The 23144-nt window shown below is 45.0% G+C and overlaps 1 protein-coding gene across 8 annotated transcripts in view; it reads left to right on the forward strand.

Moving 5' to 3' along the window:
* Positions 1-23144, forward strand: part of RUNX2 (RUNX family transcription factor 2) — a 326243-nt gene that overhangs the window by 110961 nt on the left and 192138 nt on the right. The window lies entirely within an intron of this gene.

Raw genomic sequence — 23144 nt, forward strand, 5'->3', positions numbered from 1 at the left:
TTTACCTGTGTGTATTTTCACGAGGGACAGTTAGTCAAACTTCACAGTTGGTAGAAAATCAAATCACACTTTTGATTTTGCCACAAAATCGCTAAGGCCTACACCGCTTGGGGACACGAGTGGACAATTATTCAGTCACTGTAACTCCTTGCTAAGGCATTCTGCTCCCCCACTGCACACAATAGACAGGGCAGAACAGACCCATGAGAGCTGAGGAAGAAAACAACAAGTCTGCAAAATCTTGAGCTTAGTCAAAAAGCATTTGCGTGTGTTTCCCATGGTCTAAGAATGTGTCTTAACTTTTTAGCTCGCCCACTCAATTCCCTTTATAAAGAGCACACTGCTTAATTACAAAGAATTTATTTGCAAATGATAACTTGCTTGATTGTTACAACACTGTTGTTTGGTCATGTTCTGGTAATTGTTATAGATAGTTTCTTTTAACAGATAGAGTCAAACCAGGTTTAAATCCGCCTTTGTGTATTTGTCTGTCTGGACATCCAGAAGGTTCATCCAGCGTCTGTTTAAGGTAGTGCCCATCATCCGTTTGGGCCAATCAATATGCATTTTCCTCCTAAATCTAAATTGAGACAGGCTTTCTCCGCCCCCCGCCCCCCCCGCCCCCCAAAACCTGATTTGATCAAACTTGGTACAGCACCATTTGGACATATTTAGAGATTAAAGATTATTTGATATATATAACATGAAAAATTCTGTGCCAATGGAAACATATTGAACTCTGCCTTTGATGAGTGAGCACATTGGAGTCCTAGCTATTGTGTTTAGAGAGTTTAATTTGGTTTGTGATGGAGGTACAGCTGGCAGAATATTTGTTGTATGATGATACATCTGTCTAGACAGTAAGAGTGACATTTCTTCTTTTTTCCTAAAACTGAGAGAAAAGGGCTGGTAAAGTTTTCCTCTCCCCAAGTAGCGTGTCTTTTAGCAGTGGGAACAGACAGTGCCTTCGGTCCTTCTTGCCACTGTCTCTTCTCACAAAGGCTGACTGCTTGTCTGAAGTAGGGAGGTTTCCTGCCTCAAAAGCCAGTCTTTGAGGTTTTTCCTTTCTCCTCCTTTCATGTGTATTGCTTCTTCTCAGTTCACAAGGTCGGGTCACTGCTGGCTCTGTTTGGTTTGCGAACGGTCTATTGGGCGATTGTCACACACCTGTCTCCAGTAGCCCCTAATCTCTGGTTCTAAGGTCCAAGACAGGGGCTGTCTTGTCTGGTTTGGTGCTTTGGCTGACTTTTCTGGACTGCCATAAATTGGGGAAGACACCTTGTGATGGGAGACACAGGTTATCTAATTAGCTCTTGAGTTCCTCAAAAGGCAGGGACACCCACTGCAGTCATGCATAAAGCAGGACAGTAGTCTTTTGACAGTCAGCACTGCTAATCTTTATCTCTCAAAGATGTTTCCTGCTGATCTCAGCAGCTTTTCTCAGTTCTTGGAAAAACCACTATTATGTGTGTGTATGTCTGCGTGCCTCTGTTTGTGTATGAGTCCATACACTCCAGAGCTGATGTTCAAAAGTTGATGGTTGGGGGAGGAAGCAGGGAAGGGTGGGTGGGTGCTGTCCCATTCTCAAAGGGGTGACAGAAGGTGAGGAAGCAGGGTAGCTTTGGGAAAGCCCCTTCTCTTTCAAGGGAGGCTACCATTCCCTCATTCCCAGGAGGTTGTTGGCAGAAGTGATTAGTTGATCACTAAAGGCCAAGAAGTGCTCTGAAAGCAAGGAGGGTTCAGAGTAGAGGGGCAGATGGTATATGTGTGACCTGAGTTCAGGCTTTGGGTGCTGCCGATGATGCTTGGGGGGTGGGCAGGTAGAGTTCTTGAGCGGCAGACCACTGCCCTAGCTTAGCTTGAGTAACATTTTTCACAAACCAGAAATTATGTGACAATGTGAAGTCATTTCTCTGACATCATGCAAGGTGGGTTGCCGAACTCAGTGCCTGGATACAAGCAAGGGTATGGTATCAGTAACATCTTAATCCTATAACCTTGACTCTCTGTGCTATATTATTTCCTTCTGCTCTGCTCTTGGCGATCTAGGGCATTGTATAGCACTCTTCTCAATATTGTTCTTTTTTTTTTTAATGTTTATTTATTTTTGAGAGAGAGAGTGTGAGCAGGGGAGGGGCAGAGAGAGAGGGAGATTCTGAAGCAGGCTCCAGGCTCTGAGCAGTCAGCACAGAGCCCAACACGGGGCTTGAACCCACGAACTGTGAGATATGACCTCAGCCGAATTTGGATGCTTAACCAGCTGAGCCACCCAGGCGCCCCTCAATATTATTCTTTAAATTTGAGACTCCCAGGTGTGAAAAATGCACAGGATTTTCCATTTTCTTCAACTATAATAAGATTTTGATTGATTGGTACATATATAATGTTAAAAGGAAAAAAAAGTCTAGAATGTGGGTTGGCAAACTTTTTCTATGAAGTGTCAAATAGGAAATAATTTTAGCTCTGTGGGCCACATCTCTCCCTACCACAAGCGCTCAACTCTGGCATTGTAGCTTAAAAGCAGCCTTAGCCAATACATAAGCGAGTGGTTGTGGCTGTGTTTCAATAAATCTTTATTTACAAGAACAGGTGGTGGGTCAGATTGGGCATACAAGTTGCTGTTTGCCAACCCTTACTCTAGATTTCCGAATGACTTACATCGTTAACCCTTACCAGACTAGGGCCTTAGAAAAAGGCTTTCCTGCGGAGAGAGAAAAAGACAATGCAATTGTTTTAGCCTTCTCTCCCGCAAAATTATAATTATTTAAGTAGTGATTGTCCTAAAGATAGGATCCATCTGCTTATTATTGTAATGGTTTGATGAAGCTGAGGATTTTATAGCATTTATTCCTGTTAATGGAATCTTACTCCTTCTTCCAGAGATCAGAGTATATGTTGAAAAGGCTCCTTTTGGTAGATCAGCTATTTGGACAAGGACAAATTCTGAGTTACCTGGTTGGGTCTTTATTCAGCCTAGCACAGTGATTAAGGGTGTGGGCTTTGGTGTCAGACTGTCTGGATTGAAATCCCAGCTCCACCACTTCCTAGTTGTATGGCGGTAAGTGAGTCACCTAACCTCTGTTTGCCTCAGTTTCCTCATCTGTTAGAGTGAGAATAGGAACAGTATTTTCCTCATCAGTTGCTGCAGAGATGTAAAATGATGTAATGTATGTAAAATGCTAACACAGTGACTGTCATCTATTTACTGCCTGTTAAGTGTTAGCTGTTATTACATAAATTCCCTTCAGTGTCAAAAGTTTGCTGTAGAGTTTTGCTTATAATATGCTTCCGGGAAATAGATTAGAATCTAGATTCTGCTCCCCCGTGGGCTATTTTTTTTTTTCTTCTTGCAGACGGTTTTACTAATTTCTGCGCCTTGGTACATGACACTCGTAAGTGTTAGAAACGGGTGCCTTGAGCAGGTATTCATGCTGCCTGGGGACAGCGCTGCAGAAGGGATGAAAAACAAAATTGGCGGCAAAGAAGCATCCCAAGACGCGATGGCACTGGTGCCCCCCTCTGAGGCCCTGCTTATCAGCACATCTGCCAGGACTTGCTTTTCACTCAAAAATCAGAAAGGTTTCATCCTTCCATGTTTTTTGTCTCTGGCAGCTGAACGGGTGCTGTCACATCACAAACAACTTCTTTTCTCAATATACACATCTGGCGCTGGCAGTTGGACTCACTTCATAAGAGCACATGATCATCACTCATTACAAGATTAAAAAGTACCCCATGGCATCATTGATGTTTTTTAACTTTGATCTTCTGCAGTTGTGATTCATCTCGGTTATAAAACTTCCCTTGAAAGGAACATAGCCGATGACTTATTAGAACCTTCATCTTAAGTAGCGTAAACATGAAAACGGTGCACATCTTTACAAAATGCCATTTGTTTTCTTTGCCAGCTTATCGTTTTAAGACATGACATCATATCCAGGATCCCAAATTTGTACGTCTTGTGTTGAGGCAAGGCGTTTTGACCTCCTGCAAGGCGGGAGAAGTCAGTGTAGCGTCAGCAGCAGTGCGTCCGGATGCCTACCTCTTTCAAACATCAGTTTCTATTAGGATCCTTTGTTCCACGTCTGCCCTTGGTCCTGGCTGCAGTCTGACTTCAAGACTTTCTCCAGGAAGGTGAAAGCTTGGTTAGCCACGTCGGCGATGTGGTTCTGGGTTAGGGAAGAGGGCTGATGGGGAAAAGGTATTATTGGCTGTGCAGAGGATGGAAAAAGAAAAAAAATCACCTTCCATAGTGGGGATCCTTTACATCCTCGTGCTGTTCTTTCAGTGATCTATTGATACATAACAAACGATCCCGAAACAGAATGGCTGAAATCAACAACCAGGTGATTATTTCTCATGGTTCGGCGGGCTGCCTGGGGTTCATCTGGATCGGTTTTCTGCAGTCTTGCTTGGGGTCTTTTGTGTGGCCGTGGGAAGATTGTGGCTGGTGCCAGAGCACCCATGGTGGTTTCATTCTTCTATCTGCTGCCTCGGCGGGATGGCAAGGAGGTTGGAACGGGGGAGTGGGGCCTTTCCCCTCTGCATGGCCTTTCCATGTGGTCTGTCCAGCACAGCCCGACTTCTCATATGGTAGGTCAGGGCACCCAAAGCTATGAGAGTAGGACCTTTTAGGCTTTCTTAAGGCTCAGAACTGGCATGGAGTCACTTCTTCCATATACTGTTGGTTGAAGCAAGATACAGGTGCAGCCTAGATTGAAGGGGAAGAAATCCACAGAGCTATGAATGATGGGGGCAGTGGTTCATTGGCTCACTCACCAATATCATCAACTTCCATAAGTGCTTAGATGGTAAATGTCATTGTTGCAACAGGAGAAATGATTGTTTTGAGGTATCACCTTATGAAAGCTCTCTTGACTTCTTAATCTCGGGGAGGGGGCATTTAACATTCTGCAAGGTTGTGGGGCGCCTGGGTGGCTCAGTTGGTTAAAGCATCTGACTTTGGCTCAGGTCATGATCTCATGGTTCATGAGTTCGAGCCCCGCGTCTGTGCTGACAGCTCAGAGCCTGGAGCCTGCTTTGGAGTCTGTGTCTCCCTCTCTCTCTCTCTGCCTTGCCCCACTTGCTCCCCCTCCACCTCACAAATAAATAAGAAATTTAAAAAAAGAAGTTCTGCAAGGTTTTCTGTCCACAGTTTACAGGATGTGTGCAACACTCAAGGGGGCAGGACAAATGAGGCTGGGGGTCAGGCAGCTGCACTATGGCAGCTTATCAGAGTTTTAAGGAGAAACCTGAGTCTCCACCCAATCCCCTCTAATTATATTAATTCACAATCACAGGGGCCTTCTCCCCTGCTACGGTGCATTCAAGAACCCAACCATCAAAATCACAAAGGCTTCACCCTACTTTCCCACCCACCCCGTTTTCTTTTTTTTAAAAAAGACTCTGTGCAGTGACCCCCAAGTTTTAATTATAGTAGCTTCCTTCTGAATTGGAGATATTTGGTAATTATCAGATGAATTAAGGGTGAGTGTTACCTTGGGGTGCTCGGTATTAGCAGGTCAAATCAAGCTGCACCAGATCAATACTCGTATAAGAATAGAACATTTGATGTTTGAACACAAAGAGGTTATTAGCTTTGGCTGGCACCATGGCAAGTCTGTAGCAGAAGTATTTTATGAATCCTCAAGTGGATGAGACTGGAGGTTTTATGCTTTATATCACCCAGCTTTGGAAGTTCTCACTTGCCAGCACATCTGCAGACCCGATAACCTAACACACATGAGTGGCTGTCTGATGGGATTTGAGTGGTGTGCCTTAGAGAAGCAGATCATAGTCACTCTTTAAGGAGAGACCAAAGCCACCATCTGCTGGGACACTACTGTTCACTGCTGACCAGCTAGCCACCTGTCCTGACCTGGTGGGAGAAGGAGGAAGCCCTGCCTCTTTCCAGTTGATCAAACTCCTTTCCTACAACGCTGCCCTGCTCGGCTGCATTTTGACTTGAGCAAGGCTGGCACTTCGGTGAGGGAGAGGCTCTTTGGAAGTGCAAGGCAGTGTTTGTGTTTCTCGGACTGCCTCAGCACCCTGGCTCGCTCAGCTTGTCGGGCTTAGGTCATCAGCCAAACTGGTTTCTTTTCCTGGTGGCGCATTCTCACCTGTGCATCACAAATCTATACTTCTTCAGAGATCAGGTTATTATTCTGTGTTTTTAAAAAAATATTTTATGTTTATTTATTTATTAAAAAAATTTTTTTTAACCTTTATTTTTGAGAGAGAGACACAGAGTGTGAGCAGGGGAGGGGCAGAGAGAGAGAGGGAGACACAGAATCTAAAGCAGGCTCCGTCCAAGCTCCGAGCTGTCAGCACAGAACCTGACATGGGGCTTGAACCAGCAAACTGTGAAATCATGACCTGAGCCAAAGTCAGACGCTTAACCAACGGAGCCGCCCAGGCACCTGAATGTTTATTTATTTTTTGAGAGAGGGTGAGCACGCGCGCACACGCGTGCGCAGGTGGGGGAGGGGCAGAGAGTGAGGGAAACACAGAATCCGAAGCAGGCGCCAGGCTCTGAGCTGTTAGCACAGAGCCTGATGTGGGGCTTGAACTCATGGGCCATGAGATCATGACCTGAGCTGAAGTTGGACACTTAACCACTTGAGCCACCCAGGCGCCCTTATGAGTCCGTGTTCTTAAGGCACTTCCAGTGGCAGAAATTTTACCTTACGAACCTAAGGTAACAGACTTAAACAACATAGGGTAGTCTGGGCCAGGATCATCTCCAATTCTGTTCCACCCAGGCCTGTGTTCCAGCCCCATGAAAGGTGGAGAGCATGGAGGGCTTGGCCTTTTCCTCACTCCAGTTGATTTCACTGGTGGCTGGCCTTCTTCCTCTACTACTCTTCATCCCAGTTGGGTGAATGGGCTTTTCATGGTGGTTGGCCCATGTCCTCTGCTCATTTATAGACGGCGGTTGGGTATATTTAGAGGTTGGTCACCTGTGAAAGGCGGGGGACATATAAAATGTATTGGATGGAGGGATAGCAGAAGAACTTGTTTAAGGTTGTTGGAGCTTCTTGCATTCACATTCTTTCTGTCTGTGAAGACGGTGTGAGAAAATCTTGATAGGTCTTCAACCATACTCTTCATGCTACAGGCCTGAATTTTAGTCCTTAGCACAAAGCATTAGTAGAAAAGCTGGTACCTTCTTGCCTTGCAGACTTCTCCTGGTTCTTTGCTGTCTCTGAAGCTTGCCCCAGGAATGGAAGTTACAGGGAAATGCTGTGTTTTGATATTTACAAGTCAGCCAACATAAGCCAAAATTTGATGGTCAAAAATAGTAAACACTGAGTTACTAGTGTATAAAGCATTGTTGAAAATCTTTGACTTAAGAGGATAATAACAGGTAACCCCCCCCCCCCCCCCCGCCACACACACACACAACTGTTCCTTTTCTCCCTTTCTTTAAGAAGGATGGGGGGTGCGGTCAGGAGCACCGGTAGAGGTCATGTCTGGTGGTTGGTGGAATGTGCACTTGAGAGGAGCAGTTCTAAATCTCTTTCAGTCCTTTTTTTTTTTTTGTTGTTGACTGACTGTCAGGAGCTGGGAAGATGGCCAAGAAGGAAATGACACATCGAGAGGCATTTTGTGTTGTGCAACATTCTGTGGAACTGATGCAAGGCTATATGGCCTGTTTACACATTCCTTCGCCAGCAGACTGCATGGCAGTAATTTAATTCAGCAGCACATGGCATGCTGCAGCAAGGCGCTGTGGCCTTAACATCCTTTCATGGCAAATTATCACAGCCGTTAAAACATGCTTATGTCCCTCTCCTGCACTTTTCCCTGGCTTCCCGGTTCTGAATGTGCTTTCTCATTGTATGGGACTTGTGTTAACAAGGAGCTGTGGCTTTCACAATAAGAGCACATTTTCCACATGCATATGCTCCAGTTGATGGCAGGTTCCCAAGTGATATGTCTGCTGAAAACACACATCTACTTGATCCAGTGGGTCAGGAGTTTGTATTTTGGTGCAAGTCAGAAATCATCATTTTTTTCTTTTAACTTTTCATGCTTATTTATTTATTTATTTATTTATTTATTTAGAGAACGAGCAGGGGAGGGGCAGAGAGAGAATCCCATACAGGCTCCACACTGTCAGCGTAGAGCCCAGCGTGGGGCTCGATCTCATGAACCACGAGGTCAAGAACTAGACGCTTAACTGACTGAGCCACCCAGGTGCCCCAGAAATCATTCATTCTTAAAACAGCGTTAGGGACGTGAGAGAGAAACAGATTTGGGGCTTATATTGATTGATTTCTTATTAATTTATCAAAAGTAAATTTCCCTTCCCAAGAAAGAAAATTCCTGATAGATCACTGAACCACCTTATTTCCGTTTTGTTTGTACTATAACATTTTCTTCAAAGAGGACTGGACCAGAGGAGAAGAGGGTATTCTTTTTTATTTATTTATTTATTTATTTTTTTTCAACGTTTATTTATTTTTGGGACAGAGAGAGACAGAGCATGAACGGGGGAGGGGCAGAGAGAGAGGGAGACACAGAATCGGAAACAGGCTCCAGGCCCTGAGCCATCAGCCCAGAGCCCGACGCGGGGCTCCAACTCCTGGACCGCGAGATCGTGACCTGGCTGAAGTCGGACGCTTAACCGACTGTGCCACCCGGGCGCCCCAAGAAGAGGGTATTCTTAAAGATAACAGAGGACAAAGATTATTGGCTCTTTATATTCATACTTGTCCCTACCTAGCACGTTCGTAGGATGCGTTTGTGATGTCAATTAAAGCACATCTGTCGTCTTCACGTAAAATCTCAAAAGTTTGTATCTGGGCAGGTATGGAAAATTACTGCTCATGTTTTCCAAGTAACTTTTGGAAATTGACAGAGCATAAAAGCCATGTGGATACGAATTCAAGGTCATACGCGACAGTTCAAGTGGGAGACTGTATTTGGGGCTGTGGCAGTTTAGTAGCAAAGGAAGGGCTCCCAGTTCCTCTACTTCTGTGTAGTGGTGCCTCGAATCTAGTTGCTAATAGACCAAAGCACTTATTCAAATTCAGGACTAAGGCTTCAATCCAAACACCTCCGGAAACGGTAACTCAGACTTCCATTCATAGTAAGTCGATGAAAGCGATCCGGAATCCTGTATCGGGAGCACGTTTGGAGAGATAAAGGGAGAGTGAGTAATGAAGTCCTGGACACTAGAAAGTCAACAGTGACTCAGGTGTGTAGGTAGGGCCTTAGCCAGCCTTGGAGGTAGGGAGTCACAGCTGACTTCAAGCATCACAGGTTTGCTGTAGGTTGGCCCTAGCAGTATGGGTTTCTGATGCTTTTCAGGTCTGGCATACTGTTACTAGTTCAGGATTCTATAATTTTAAGGTGTGAGCTTTTGGATTTTACATTTCTGCATTTCCTCCTTTTGCAGCTATTTCCCCTTTACAGAACATGTCCTATTCGGTTTTGTTTTAGATATGTGCCAGCCTTCCTCCTCTACTGGATTGAAGATTATCATTTCATTTCTTTCTTTCTTTTAATAGTTAACACGTGTATTTGTCTTCATAAAAGTAATTAGGATCTCTGTCTACCTCCTAGTGTAAGGACTTACACTAGGTAAGGACTTACCTTACCTAGTGTAAGAACTTTAGCATACCTTATTTTATTTATTTTTTAAACATGTTTATTACTTATGCTGAGAGCGAGCGAGCATGAGCCGTGGAGGGGCAGAGAGAGAGAGAGGGAGCAAGAGGATCGCAACGAGGCTCTGTGCTGTCTGTATGGAGCCCGACGCGGGGCTCAATCTCACGAACCATGAGATGATGGCCAGAGATGAAATCAAGAGTCAGACGCTTAACCGACTGAGCCACCCAGGCGCCCCTAGCATTCTTTAAACTGCAATCACTTCCTTTCTTCTGATGTCATTCTCTGATATTTTTATCCTTGTTTTGTACTCCCCGGATTAGTCATTATCAGTGTTTAAATGGTTTCTTTCATATCTACCTATATGTTTACCAATTTTTTTGCTCACCGTTCCTTCATGGACCTCAGCTCTTCCTTCTGGATTCAGTTTCCTTTTTTGTGAGGCAGATCCCTTAGTGGTTCCTTCCTGAGAACCTGTTAGTGGTAAACTCTCACTTTTTGTTCCCGAAAACGTCAGCGGTTCCTGAAAATGTCACAGGCTGCCAGCACGATGTGATATGCGAGGCACCCTGCGGAAAGTCTGTCTGCTCTTTAGTGCCCGAGAGCCACACTCCAGTGGCCCTCCCTCATCCCTGGAGATGCCTTCCAAGAACCCCAGTGGACACCTGAGACTACAGTAGCACTGAACCCTATAGGTACCAACTTTTTTCCTGTATGTGCCCACCTATGATAAAGTTCCACTTATAAATAGGTACAGTCAGGGATGCGCAACGATAAATAACCACTTATAACAGTGTACTCTAATAAAAGTTAGGTGAATGTGGTCCTATCCACCCTCTCCTTCTCAAACTGTCTTACCGTACTGCACTCCCCCTTCTCACGTGGAGGTGAGATGACAAAATGCCCACATGACGAGCTGAAGTGCGGAGAATGATGTAGGCATCGTGACATAGCGGGAGGCTACTGTCTTGACGGTGTGAGGCTCGTCGGCTTTTGAGCCGTGGTTGACTACGGGTGACTGAAATCACAGAAAGGGACACTGCGGATAAGGGGGCGACTCCCGTGGACACCATTCCTTTGTGCTAAGACTTTCAGGCCATTATTATCAGGCTTGTTAGAGTAGGATTTAAGGGAATAGAATACAGTACAGATAGATTTTCATGGAAGATGGATGAAGGGAAATGGATGTCCGTGCCTTTCACCATGGGGAGCTCTGAAGAGTCCAGGGCCAGTGGTCGAGAGGCGGTGGGAGGGAATGTTCTGGCAGAGGGGGGAGAAGTCAAAGAAAGGGGCATAGGGGGAGGGGAAATTAAATCCCTTACTTCACTGTTTTGGCTTGAGCGGGCCCTAAGTTGCTTTGGAACTTTCTATTCAAACTTATGGTACAGGACTCTGTCATGACATTCGGTCCTCAGAGGTCATTTGGCTGTTGCAAACCAGAGCAGCGGTTTTTCGATGTTGTCGTCCACACATTTCCTGTCATTTTATGAGACTACGGGACTCCCAACCAAAAGATGCTTCTTTTATACGGTAAATGGATCAGTGAAGGAAGCGGACGGAGGGAACTCTTGTGCGGATGGAGGAGCGTGCTTGAAGAGAGCCGGGAGACCATAATCTGGGGTGGAACTTCCCTGCGCACAGTGGATGGGGCCACTCCGGTGTTGGCTGCGTGCACCTCTCATGGTTGTTGTGTGCAGGAAGTCGCTGGTGGGGAGGAGGTCAGCTCACACCAAAGCGAGCTGGTACTTTCTGCCTTTCCGTTAACGCTCGGACGGCATATGTACCCTCCGCGACATGCATCTTCTTACTCTTAACCTTCTTGACGCTGATTTTTTTACGAGCGACAACTTAGGTAAAAATGCTAGCCTGTGTTTTGGCCGGGCAGGACTCAGGACGGTTTATCCTGGGCTCTGTGCCTCTGTAGGTTTGGCCCTGGAAATTATTAGTAGGAAAACAGGGGCCCTTCAAGAAGATTAGGACGGTGCCCAAACATAGGCTGTTGTACTTACCAGAAGTGAGGAGAAGCATGGATGTGTAAGAGAGGGGTGACTGTGAAGTCAAGGTTACTAATTCTAGACCTTTGGTTTCTGTTTCACCCTCTCACCGTGCTCGATACCGTGCAAAAACCAGTTGTAACTTTTTTGTCCCCTGGGAGCTGTTTCAGAGTAGCTTAACCGGGGATTCGTCTCTATGGGCAGTTTGTGTTTAAGATGTGCATTCAGTTATGATTAAGGGAAGCAGAGGACCTGGAAATGCCTCCTGTGAGGCGTAGTGACCCTCAGCAAATCATTCCACTTCTGCCCAGTTCAGTTTCTTCGTCCTTCAAGTAGAAATAGGCATGAAGGCAACTTCAGAGTAGTTGGGAGTAACTCCTAAGGAATGATCATAAAGTACTTGGCGCACATGAAGGGCAACTTAAATACCAAATAGTAATTATGTAGCGCCTTTCTGCCAAGGAGTTCCAAACACTTAGACATTACCTCACTGATCCTCTGTACACCCCTTTGAGGGATGCGCTGTGCATTTTACAGGGGGGTAAACTGAGGCATGGCCACTTGAGAACTCATTTGCTCTGTGTCACTCTGCAAGTCAGCAGGTGATTTCTAGAGGTGGGCAAGGAGCCTACGTCTCTTCCTGCTCGGTTAGTCGCTACTAAGACTCCCCCCTGCTTTGCCATTAAGCTTGTGGAAGCTCCTGGTGTCGAGCCCAGGGTATTCTTGGTTGATGTTATGAAGTAACGTTACTTAAGAAGGAAGCCTCATCATGTAGCAGCGTTGCTATTATAGATAAGTCACAAGGTACAAGGCCTCACACACAGAAGGCATATAAATGTGTGTGTGTGTGCACACGCATGTGCACGTGCATGTGTGTTTATGCAATGAGTCTTGAATTCGCTCAGACGAAAGTTGAGCTGAGCTGAGAAGCACTGACTTTTGTGAGATGAAAATGAGGTGTGTGACCTAACCCTTGGCAGAATCTCACTTTGAGTACCAGTGAAATAAAGTTAGCCCTCCCACAAAAAGCTAACTCTGAAAAGGGTGTGTGAGAAGAAAATGTGGGCAAGTCTGTGGTAGAAAACGTGGAAAATAAAGATTGACTGAATTGCGTCCATAACCCTGTCTCCAAAGATTGCACGCCGCTAGTGTTTGGATATGTAGTCGCCTGAATATTCTTCTCTGGTGATGCTGGTACTTTTGTGAAGGTGACAGCCTCGAGGAAGTAGCATCAGGACAACAGTGGAATGCCGTGAGGGGCCTGGCTGTGTCGAAGCGAAAGGAGAGAGGATAACTGGAAACGAGATTGATCGCTTTAAGGAGCAGCAGCAGGGCAACGAGGCTGACAGCAGTTTCCAGTTAATATCTTGGAAGAGGCAACGGCTGTCTGTGTGACAGGGTGGGCTGGCCTTGCCTGAATGATTAAGGCTGGGTGGGTCTGAGGAGGACCCCTACGCCCTCCTCCCACCGCCCCATCCCACCACTAAAAATACCTGCCCCCTTTATAATAGCTAACAGAGCCCCCTTTTAATGACAACTAGAGAGATGCTTTAAAATGTAAATATTTCTGGCAGTGGGGGTATCGCTTTTTTCAAAAATTATTTTTGAGTGGGTACCGTTAGCAGGCGCCAGGCACACAAAACAAAGCGGGTACGACCCCCGCCTTTGAGGAGCCTGCGTGCCAAGGGGAAGACGGACAAGAAATGAGCAAAGGAACATTTGTGTAGAATTGCATCCAATTGTCAATTGTGACAAGTGCCGTAAAGGGAACTGATGTAGCAATGAAGAATAATGGGGCATCGGAGGACGGATAGGAACCTACCCTAGAGTGTGCAGTGAAGGCCTCTTTGAGGAGAAATCAGAGCTGAGACCTGCAGGGTAAGAGGAAGCCGGCTCTAGGAAGGGCAGGGAAGAGGCCTCAAGGTAGAGGGCGCATCACACGTCAAGCCCCGAACGTGATCGCTGTCTGAGTCTAATGTCCAGTTTTGGTAGAGGAGAGGGCACTGGGAGAATGCCTGCGTGGTTCCGAAAAGGTTTGCAAAAAAGAGGTGACCAGGATCACATACGTCAAAGTTGCCTGTTCTGTAATTCCACCCACAGCCGCCATGGCCTAATTTGAGGAGCACAGAAAGACTCTCCACGTGTACCCCCACAGGCCCTCAACCTCTCTCAGGAGATTCTTGTCAAGGTGCTTGAGATTCTTCTCTGAGTTAAGGCCTTGAGGACAGGACATTCAGAGATGTTGTCTGCAATGGAGAAGACACTTTAAGACCTTTTTGGTTAAGAACTTGGTTTACATAAGTGGATCAGCTCAGCTCAGCTGGATACTCATTTTATAATAGGATCATTTGGGGAAGGTGCATTGAGAAAGACCTGGACGAGCTCTGTCTGGTGAGGAAGACTGAGTGGGAGTCGGCGGAGGGAATGACTCCTGTGCGACCGGCAAGCAGTGAGAATACCAGGTCCCGAGGACCGTGTTGTTCTCATAGAAGGAGCCGTAGGAGCAGATTTGTACCAAAAACAACCCAAACAGAGCAGTAGGTTACCTATTTGAGGAGAGTCTTTGGGCTTTCATGGACAAGAAGTAATTCCAAAGGTGAGCTGGGTTTCAAAACATAAGAGCGACATGGAAAACTTCGGAATGTTTAGCGCAGAGCATTGATGATGATTAAAGGGTTGTAAAATTGAACCTATAAGGATAAGTTGAAAGACGTGGGATTATTTAGCTTCAAGAAGAGGAGGCTGAAAAATGACTTAATAACAGACTTCAAAATTATGAGGAGTTATTAAGCCGTGTATGGTGACCAGCTGTTTCGTTTCTGGCTCTGTCGGAGAAAGAACAGGTTTTAACTGAAGCATGATAGATTTAGGTTAGATTTGAAGAAGAACTTCTGAACAGTAAGAATTGTTCAATAGGATGGGTCGCTGAAGGCTGAGGGTTTGACCAGCGGGCTTTTTATTCAAATTCCTTCCGTCTTAGCGATTTGGTGTGTGTGTTTGTGGAGGGCAACAAAGGGCCACCTCTCTGCTTTTTAAAATCAAAGGCATGATTTCTGTTTCCCATTAGAATTCTGAAGCTCAGAGTTGCAGAGGTTTGTAGACACAAACGATGAGGGTAATTTGTCTTGCTTCAGCGGCCATTAGAATCTTTAATTGAGAAAAACGTGACCAAAAAGATGAACAGATCTGCCACGTGATCCAAACATGGTTACTGATCATCCGAACAGAGGCGCTAGCGAGAAGGTGGGACCGAGTGAGGTTTGATTATTGGAAAAACTCCGGTGTGTTTGACTTTTAGATGCCAGACCCAGAAGGCGGGGTTTTATGAAGTTGATTCCATTTTTTCTCTCCGTTCACTTCCTACTGGGAGAAATTGAAAGCACTTTCAGGTGACACCACAGTCCACGTCATCTGGATCTTGAGGAGCTCTTGTCCAACAATCAGCCTCAAGGGAAGGATTGACACAGAGAAGGAGGGATAGAGGAAATAGGCCAGATTTATTTCTGAAAACAGAAATCTGCATGCATTTAAAAGCTGGCAGAGGGGCGCCTGGGTGGCTCAGTGGGTTAAGTGTCCCACTTCGGCTCAGGTCAGGATCTCATGGTTTGTGAGTTCGAGCCCTGTGGCAGGCTCTGTGCCGACAGCTCAGAGCCTGGAGCCTGCTTCGGATTCTGTCTCTCCCTCTCTCTGCCCCTCCCTGTTTCGTGCTCTGTCTCTCTCTCTCTTTCAAATGTAAATAAAACATTAAAAAAAAAAAAAAAAAAGTCTGGCAGAGCAGTGGTGAAGCTAGGCAGAGCAAACCCAAGAAAGACTTACTGAATGTGTCATCCCTGTCCACTTTGGAGGTGGCACGCAGGGGAGTAAAGAGCTTTGTTTCCTGGGTTAGCCTCCCTGTCAGTGAAGCCAGGCGTCAGAGCTTTTATTTTTAGATTTCTTCTTGAATTCTCTCTTGTGCTTATTAAATACCTGTCTGAGCGACTTTTGTGAGAATAATTTAGCACACCTGCAGATGGTTTGCTCTAAGCACCCATGATAGCTCTCTGATGAAACTATGAAAAACAAAGAAGACACACATATGTAGCATTCTCAGATGAGTCCATTGTTTTGTACTAAGCGGATATAATTTTCTCTAAAGGAAAAAAAACATAATAATCAAAGACACGGAAGAAACAGACTTTGAAACAGGTGACCCAACTGGGAAGAAAGAAGGCTAAGTGGGTGTGGTGCTTAAGCTAGGGGAAAGGAAAAATACTGAGAAAACATATTTTTCTTTCCTTCCAAAATAACTTGGGCTCCTTGATTCCGTAAGCACACTTGGACCCTTTCGCCACTACACTTTACCTTTCCAAAGCATCACCACTGTTGGAGAGCCACCCACAACCCACCGTTGGGTCAGAAGTCACAACCCACTTCCTTTTACTGGCCTCCTTTCTTTCTTGTCTGTGCCGTTTCCTTTGTGGCCTTGGCACTTTGGGACATTACTTATGTATTTTCGTGATTTCCACATTTGGGCCTCCCCCACCCTCAGATAATTTATTGTCAAGACCCCTTCTAAGGATTCTTAAAAACTACAACAGCTGCCTTTTCCATAGCAGAAGTCAACCTCAAGGGGATTAGTGGCTCCTTTTCTGCTCTTGAGGTCCAGAGATTGATAGTGGGAAGGAAAAGCAAGTGAGAAGAGGGGTAGTTTACTCCTATTATAAAAAGGAGCCCTCTCCTGAATACTTTGTTGCAGGAAAAGTCTCTTCATTACACAGATGTGGACAGTAGAAGGGATTTATTCCTTATTGTCTGTGTACCTTTTAAGTACTGTGAACAGAGGCTGGCTGTGTATCCCTGAGGAATAAGCTATGAAACACATCATGTATCATCTAAAGCAACACCAGACCCATCAGTGTACCCCCCAAGTGGTTTAGTTGTCTGTTCTTCCTGAGCTGCTTTCTTCCTTGAGGGCTTTACTTAAGACTTAAAAAACCAACTTTTCTTGGGGCGCCTGGGTGGCCCAGTCGGTTAAACATTCAACTCTTGGTTTTGGCTCAGGTCCTTTCACAGTTTGTGGGGTTGAGCCCTGCACCCAGGTCTGTGCTGAGAGCCGGAACCTGCTTGGGATTCTCTCCCTCCCTCTCTCTCTGCCCCTTCCCTCTGCCCCCACTCTCCTCTCAGAAATAAATAAATAAAGGAAAGCTTACAAAATAAACCAACCTCCCTTTCCTTTTGAGAAACTGTGATAGACAGTGAGAGCGTTCAGCAGCCAGGGTTTTGTGGAAGGTTGAACACATGGCTGTTGATAATGTCTAAAGGGTAATCAAGAAGGGCAAAGGTTTCTCATAAACGTCTTGAGATTTAAAGGGAGCAAAAGCGGATGTTTCGGATAGCGTGCCCGTGGAAGGTCCTGTGCCTTGGTCACTTCTCAGGGGATTCCCACGTGGACTCCCCTGGGTATTTTTAGAAGTCTACATTGGTGGCACAGATCAGACACAGCAAGGAAGTTTGCTGAGGCTGGGGCTGTAGGAGTTTCTGGATCCATAATCAGAAAATCATAGATGGACCAAAATGTAGGCTATATGCCCCATTTTATTATCTACAGAGCATGTTTTTGCCCCTCTGATAGATCTCATACTGGTTCCGTATATTGCGAGACCTCTGGTGCAACAGTTCCGTGGTAGGGCCAAGTAGCTGGGGTGACCCAAGCAGGAGACGTGCCTGTTCCGTTTGCTCTCATCCAGGCCGTGTAGGAGCTGTGCTGAGGATGTGCCTTGACTGTAGTGAGTTTGTCACATAGTGGTCCAGTGACGACATACGAATAGTAGTTAGTAGGAAGGAAGTTTACCAGCTAGCACGGCACCAAATGTCTATCTTACTGAGGAAAGATCCACTTTCCATCATCAGTCACAGCTCAGGAGAAGCCCTTATGTGGTGTGGAGTCACTGCTTCATTCTCTTTCGTGAGGACTGAAATGTAAGTAAATAGAACTTCGCAACTGAATCGGGAAAAATCTGACACCGAAAGATGAAATGTAGCTTGTGCAGCATGAGATTTGTGGCACAGACTGACCAGAGGAAGGAAATCTGATGATCTAGATAGATGCCTCTGGTTATTACCACTTTTGCTGTGTGCCCTGTGCTAGGAGCTCAACAGGATGAGTCAGATAGTGCCGTAAATAAAGACTTTATGGGGAGTGGAGAGATCCTTGTGTTTGAAGGAATCGCTGGAAGCTGGCTAATTTATTTTATTTTTTTAAACTTTTTTAATGTTTATTTATTTTTGAGACAGAGAGAGAGCATGAACGGGGGAGGGGCAGAGAGAGAGGGAGACACAGAATCGGAAGCAGGCTCCAGGCTCTGAGCCGTCAGCCCGGAGCCCGACGCGGGGCTCGAACTCACGGACCGTGAGATCGTGACCTGAGCGGAAGTCAGATGCTTAACCGACTGAGCCACCCAGGCGCCCCAAAGCTGGCTAATTTATAAATGTCTCTTTTCGTTCTTTTCAAAGCTGGAATCAGTTGCACTGAAAGTCTATCGAAGAAGACAGTTTTCTAAACATTTATTCATTTCTTATTTTATTATTTTTTGCTACTGCAAAGAGCCCCTGAGGCGGAACCGTAGCTGAGTCGTATTCCCAGTTCTAGCCCTGGCACTACTTGGCTGGTTCTTGGAGCGGTTTTTGATAGTTTTCCTATCAGGAAAACATAGTCACATTGGTCTATTACCTTATTATCGGTCTCACTTGCCAGGTCGTTGGAAGACACATGGTGTGTAAGTTATTTAAAATAACTGCTTTAAAAAGATTATTACCTATCTGTTAGTATATTAACTCCCAAGACCTCCGCACACTTAGAAAGTACCTAAGTACCTGGAAGAAAGTACCTAAGAACTTTCCATGAAATTCTAATGTTGATTCTTAGATCCTTTTGTCCTCATGACTTTGGTAATTAAAATAAGTCAACCTTAGGAGGAAAAGTCAACGTTCATAAGGTTTGTATATGTCCTCTCTTTCTACGTTAACTGGGCAAATGCTTCCGGTGAGCCTGCTCTGTGTCGGAGCCTCTGAACATTGGGTGCTGATGAAGTAAGTTTGAGAACCTAACTTGGAAGAGACACAGCAAAATCGAGAACAAAGCCCAGTTCGGTCCTCAGTGTTCTGTCGAACCTATCAGGACACGGAGGGCTTAATTTGTAGGGGAGATGAGCAGGGTTCCAAACTTTTATTTGAACAACTTATGAAGACGTAAGACTAGTCGGTCACACTTTACTGTTAGTTGTCGACTCTCTGGCCACAGCCACATCTCCTCACAGCTTTCAGCCCCCTGTCCGCCCCCTGCCCCCCCCACCTCTGCTCTGCGCCCTCACTGAGAACTCAGCCTCATGGTCGCCAGCTTCATCTCAGCTTATCACCTCATTCTGTTCCCTCCACGTCCTCGTCCGTCAGTCACCACATCTACCGCCTCACCAGCACCTGCAAGCTCTCTCACTCTCTCACTGCTCCCCCCAGCCAGAGCAGGGGGGCACTTGTCTGTCTTTACCGAATGGGCTTCTGGGTACATTTTGATTTGCAGAAGGGTTTCCAAAGCTAAGGAGAGTGTAACAAGACTCATCCAGTTTAAAGAGTGTGTGAGCACAGTGTGGGAAGAGCATAAAAACTAACGTCTGTTCCTTCCTGAGGCTCTGTGCTGGGTGCTTTGTCTCCACGATGTCCTCTTTCACACATGAGGAGACTGAGGCCTTGAGAAGTTGCGTTCGCCAGCCCAAGTCCTTTGCAGTAGCAGATTCACCTGTGTTTCCGGTTTCACGTCCATACTTTTGCTGCTGCTTGATACCAAAGGCTTTGAATATCTGTGAGTAATTTGGGGGGGAAGCTTTATGGAACTTTGTATCAGAGCTTAAGGCAAATCTAAACTAAGTTAGAGTCTCAAATATTATTTGTAGTTCTTTCTCTGCCCTTAGTGCAGTGGGAACTGGGAAGGACTGAGGCACAAGGTGAGGAATCCAGCTAGAGAGGGTCTCATGTGGCAATCGGCAATACCTCTTGGGACTCCTCTGGCTCTTACTTGCCTTTACTAAGCCATCTTCTTAGCGAAATCAAAATTGCGATCAGTCACAAGGAATGGATTTTTACCTACTGTATGCAATTTGTTTTTTCCTGTTAACCTTTAATGCCACTGTGTAGAAGTGTTCTGCCATTGTAGAGAAGTAGTAATGCTTTTCTCTTGCGTAGTTTAGAGTATGTGGAAAATACACTCTTTTGGTGAAAATGTAACATTTGTGGGGCTAGTAACACAAGCAGATATGATGCTCAGTGCCATCCATGTTTCTTCTTACATTTTGAATAACATTTATTTTTTAAGATGTAATTTTTTTTTTTTTTTAATTTTTTTTTTTTTTCTCAACGTTTATTTATTTTGGGGACAGAGAGAGACAGAGCATGAACAGGGGAGGGGCAGAGAGAGAGGGAGACACAGAATGGGAAACAGGCTCCAGGCTCCGAGCCATCAGCCCAGAGCCTGACGCGGGGCTCGAACTCACAGACCGCGAGATCGTGACCTGGCTGAAGTCGGACGCTTAACCGACTGCGCCACCCAGGCGCCCCAAGATGTAATTTTTTATTAAAATGTTTCTTTATTTTGAGAGATGGTGGGGGGAGCAGGGGAGGGGCAGAGAGCGAGGGAGAGAGAGAATCCCAAGCAGGCTCCGTAGTACTGTCAGCACAGAGCCCAATGTGGGGCTCCATCCCATGAACCGTGACATCATGACCTGAGTCTAAATCAAGAGTCAGATGCTTAACTGACTGAGCCACCTAGGTGCCCCTAAGATGTAATTTCTTTAAAAAAATTTTTTAATGTTTATTTATTTTTGAGACAGAGAGAAAGAGAGAGAGAGAGAGAGAGAGAGAGAGAGGGAGAGAGAGAGAGAGAATGAGTGGGGGAGGAGCAGAGAGAGGAGACACAGAATCTGAAGCAAGCTCCAGGCTCTGAGCTGTCAGCACAGAGCCCGAGGAGGGGCTCGAACTCACCAGCCGTGAGATCATGACCCGAGCCGAAGTCAGACACTCAACCGACTGAGCCACCCAAGCGCCCCATAAGATGTAATTTTTTAAGAACAGTTTTAGGTTTTTACAGCATACTGGGGAAGAAGGTATGGCTATCTCCCCTAACCCTTGCTCCCACATGTGTACAGCTTCCCCATTGTCAGCAACTCCCATCGGAGTGGTACTCTCATTACAGGCAATGAGTCTACATTACTTAGCACATCGTGATTACCCAAAGTCCTTATTTTGCCTTAGAGTTCACCCTTGGCGTTACATATACTGTATGGGTTTGGACAAAAATATAATAACATGTATCATACTGAGTAGTTTCAGTGCCCTAAAAATCCTCTGTATTCCCCTATTCATCCCTCCTCCACCTAGCCCCTAAAAACCCATGATTTTTTTTTATGTCTCCATAATACTACCTTTTCTAGAATGTCATACAGTTGGGGTCCTACAGTATCTAGCCTTTCCAGATTGGCTTCTTTCCCTTAGTAATATGCATTTAAGGTACTTTTATGTCTTTTCATGGCTTGAGAGCTCATTTCTTTTTTTTTTTTTAATTTTTTTTTTCAACGTTTATTTATTTTTGGGACAGAGAGAGACAGAGCATGAACGGGGGAGGGGCAGAGGGAGAGGGAGACACAGAATCGGAAACAGGCTCCAGGCTCTGAGCCGTCAGCCCAGAGCCTGACGCGGGGCTCGAACTCACGGACCGCGAGATCGTGACCTGGCTGAAGTCGGACACTTAACCGACTGCGCCACCCAGGCTCCCCGAGAGCTCATTTCTTAACACTGAATAATATTCTGTTGTTTAGGTGTAGCACAGTTTATCCATTTACAGGGACATTTTGTTTTCATTTAATTACTACATAAGAAAAGTATCGGTTGTAAAATTTTTAGAGAGATCAGAAAGCATAAAGAAGAAAGTAAAAGTCACTCAAAATTCAATACCACAAATAATCCCAGTTAGTATTTTGATGCCTTTCCTTTCAGTGTTTTTCCTGAGTTGTACATTTGTGTGTATGCATGTATAGTGACACACTTCCTTTTTATTTTATAAAATTTTGCTCATATCTTCTAAGCTGATTTCATTTTTTAAAATTATTAGAAGGGGTTGGGCAAATCCCAAGATACTAAATCTTATGTTAGGTAAAGATAAACATTTTGAAAATTAGTTTATAAAAATTGGTATAAAATTTCTTATTTTAGTTTCTTTAAGAATATTCTAGCCCACGGGATTATTTATTTCCTGATATAGTTGCCTGTCTCAGAATATAATTGTCCATTCTCCTTCTTGCTTTTCTTCTTGTCTCTTTTTTTCTTTCACTTTATTCTGTTTGATAGGTGCTCATGGGATGTCTGGCATGTGAAAGGGCCATGTGGAAGCGTATGCCATGCTGGGCACCATAATCATGCTCCTGTGGTCCTTCTTCACACCTCTCTGAGGCTCCATCACCATATTCCCTCCTTTGGAGTGGTGCTGTGTGCCTTCACTGAGGATTTTTAGACCCGCCTTTGAGAAAATATTCTATATTTGTTTAGAGATACAACTTGAGAAGTTAAGGGACTTGCCCAGGGTCACACATCTCTATTGAACATTTCATGTTTAAAAATGACTCAAACCAAACTCAGGAAGAGAAAAGGTTCCAGCTGAGAATTTAAAGAAAAGTACAGAAAATATTACCACAGCCAAAATTATTTCAGATTACTCTAACTAGAGAAGTTCACTGAATTTTGTATGCTTTTTAAAATTTATTTATTTTTATTTTTGAGAGAGAGCGAGCAAGCAGGGGAGGAGCAGAGAAAGAGGGAGGGAATCCCAAGCAGGCTCCATGCTGTCAGCACAAAGCCTGATGCAGGGCTTGATCTCATGAACCTTGAGATCATGACCTGAGCCAAAGTCAAAAGTCTGATACTTAACCAACTGAGCCACCCAGGCACCCTGTTTTGTTTTCCAAAAGTAAGTAGTGGGGGAGTCTGGCTTAGTCGGGAGAGCTTGTGACTCTTGATCTTGGAGTTGTAGGCTCAAGCCCCATGTTGGGTGTAGAGCTTACTTAAAAAAAAAAAAGAGAGGAAAACATAAATAAGTAGGAATCAAGTACAAATAAAGAAGAAAAACAATTTAAATCAATTAATGGAGAAAAAAAAAAAAGCATGTAGGAAAAAAGATTGTGTCTTCAATGTAGCTGCTCACTCATTACCAGGCAGGGAAGGGAAAAAGAGTGCTTCACTTTTCCCAGCAAAAAGAGGGCCGTGGATCAGGAATAGCTGAATCAAGGGGTAGAGAATTTCCCTCTACCTAGAGTAATTGCCTCTCCTGATTCATAGGAGATAGGGTGTCTGGTGAAGGGCAAGTGAAAGGCAGATCCAGTGCCAGACGAAAACTTTTCCGATTTCTGGAGCTACATGAAAAATGATAGAATATGGAGTCAAGATTCTTAGGAGATCTTGAAATGTAAAACATCCTCAATTCATAAGATACCTGGAAAATCAGAGGCATCTTGTTTG

The sequence above is a fragment of the Prionailurus viverrinus genome, chromosome B2, assembly GCF_022837055.1.
Source record: "Prionailurus viverrinus isolate Anna chromosome B2, UM_Priviv_1.0, whole genome shotgun sequence".
Taxonomy (NCBI): domain Eukaryota; kingdom Metazoa; phylum Chordata; class Mammalia; order Carnivora; family Felidae; genus Prionailurus; species Prionailurus viverrinus.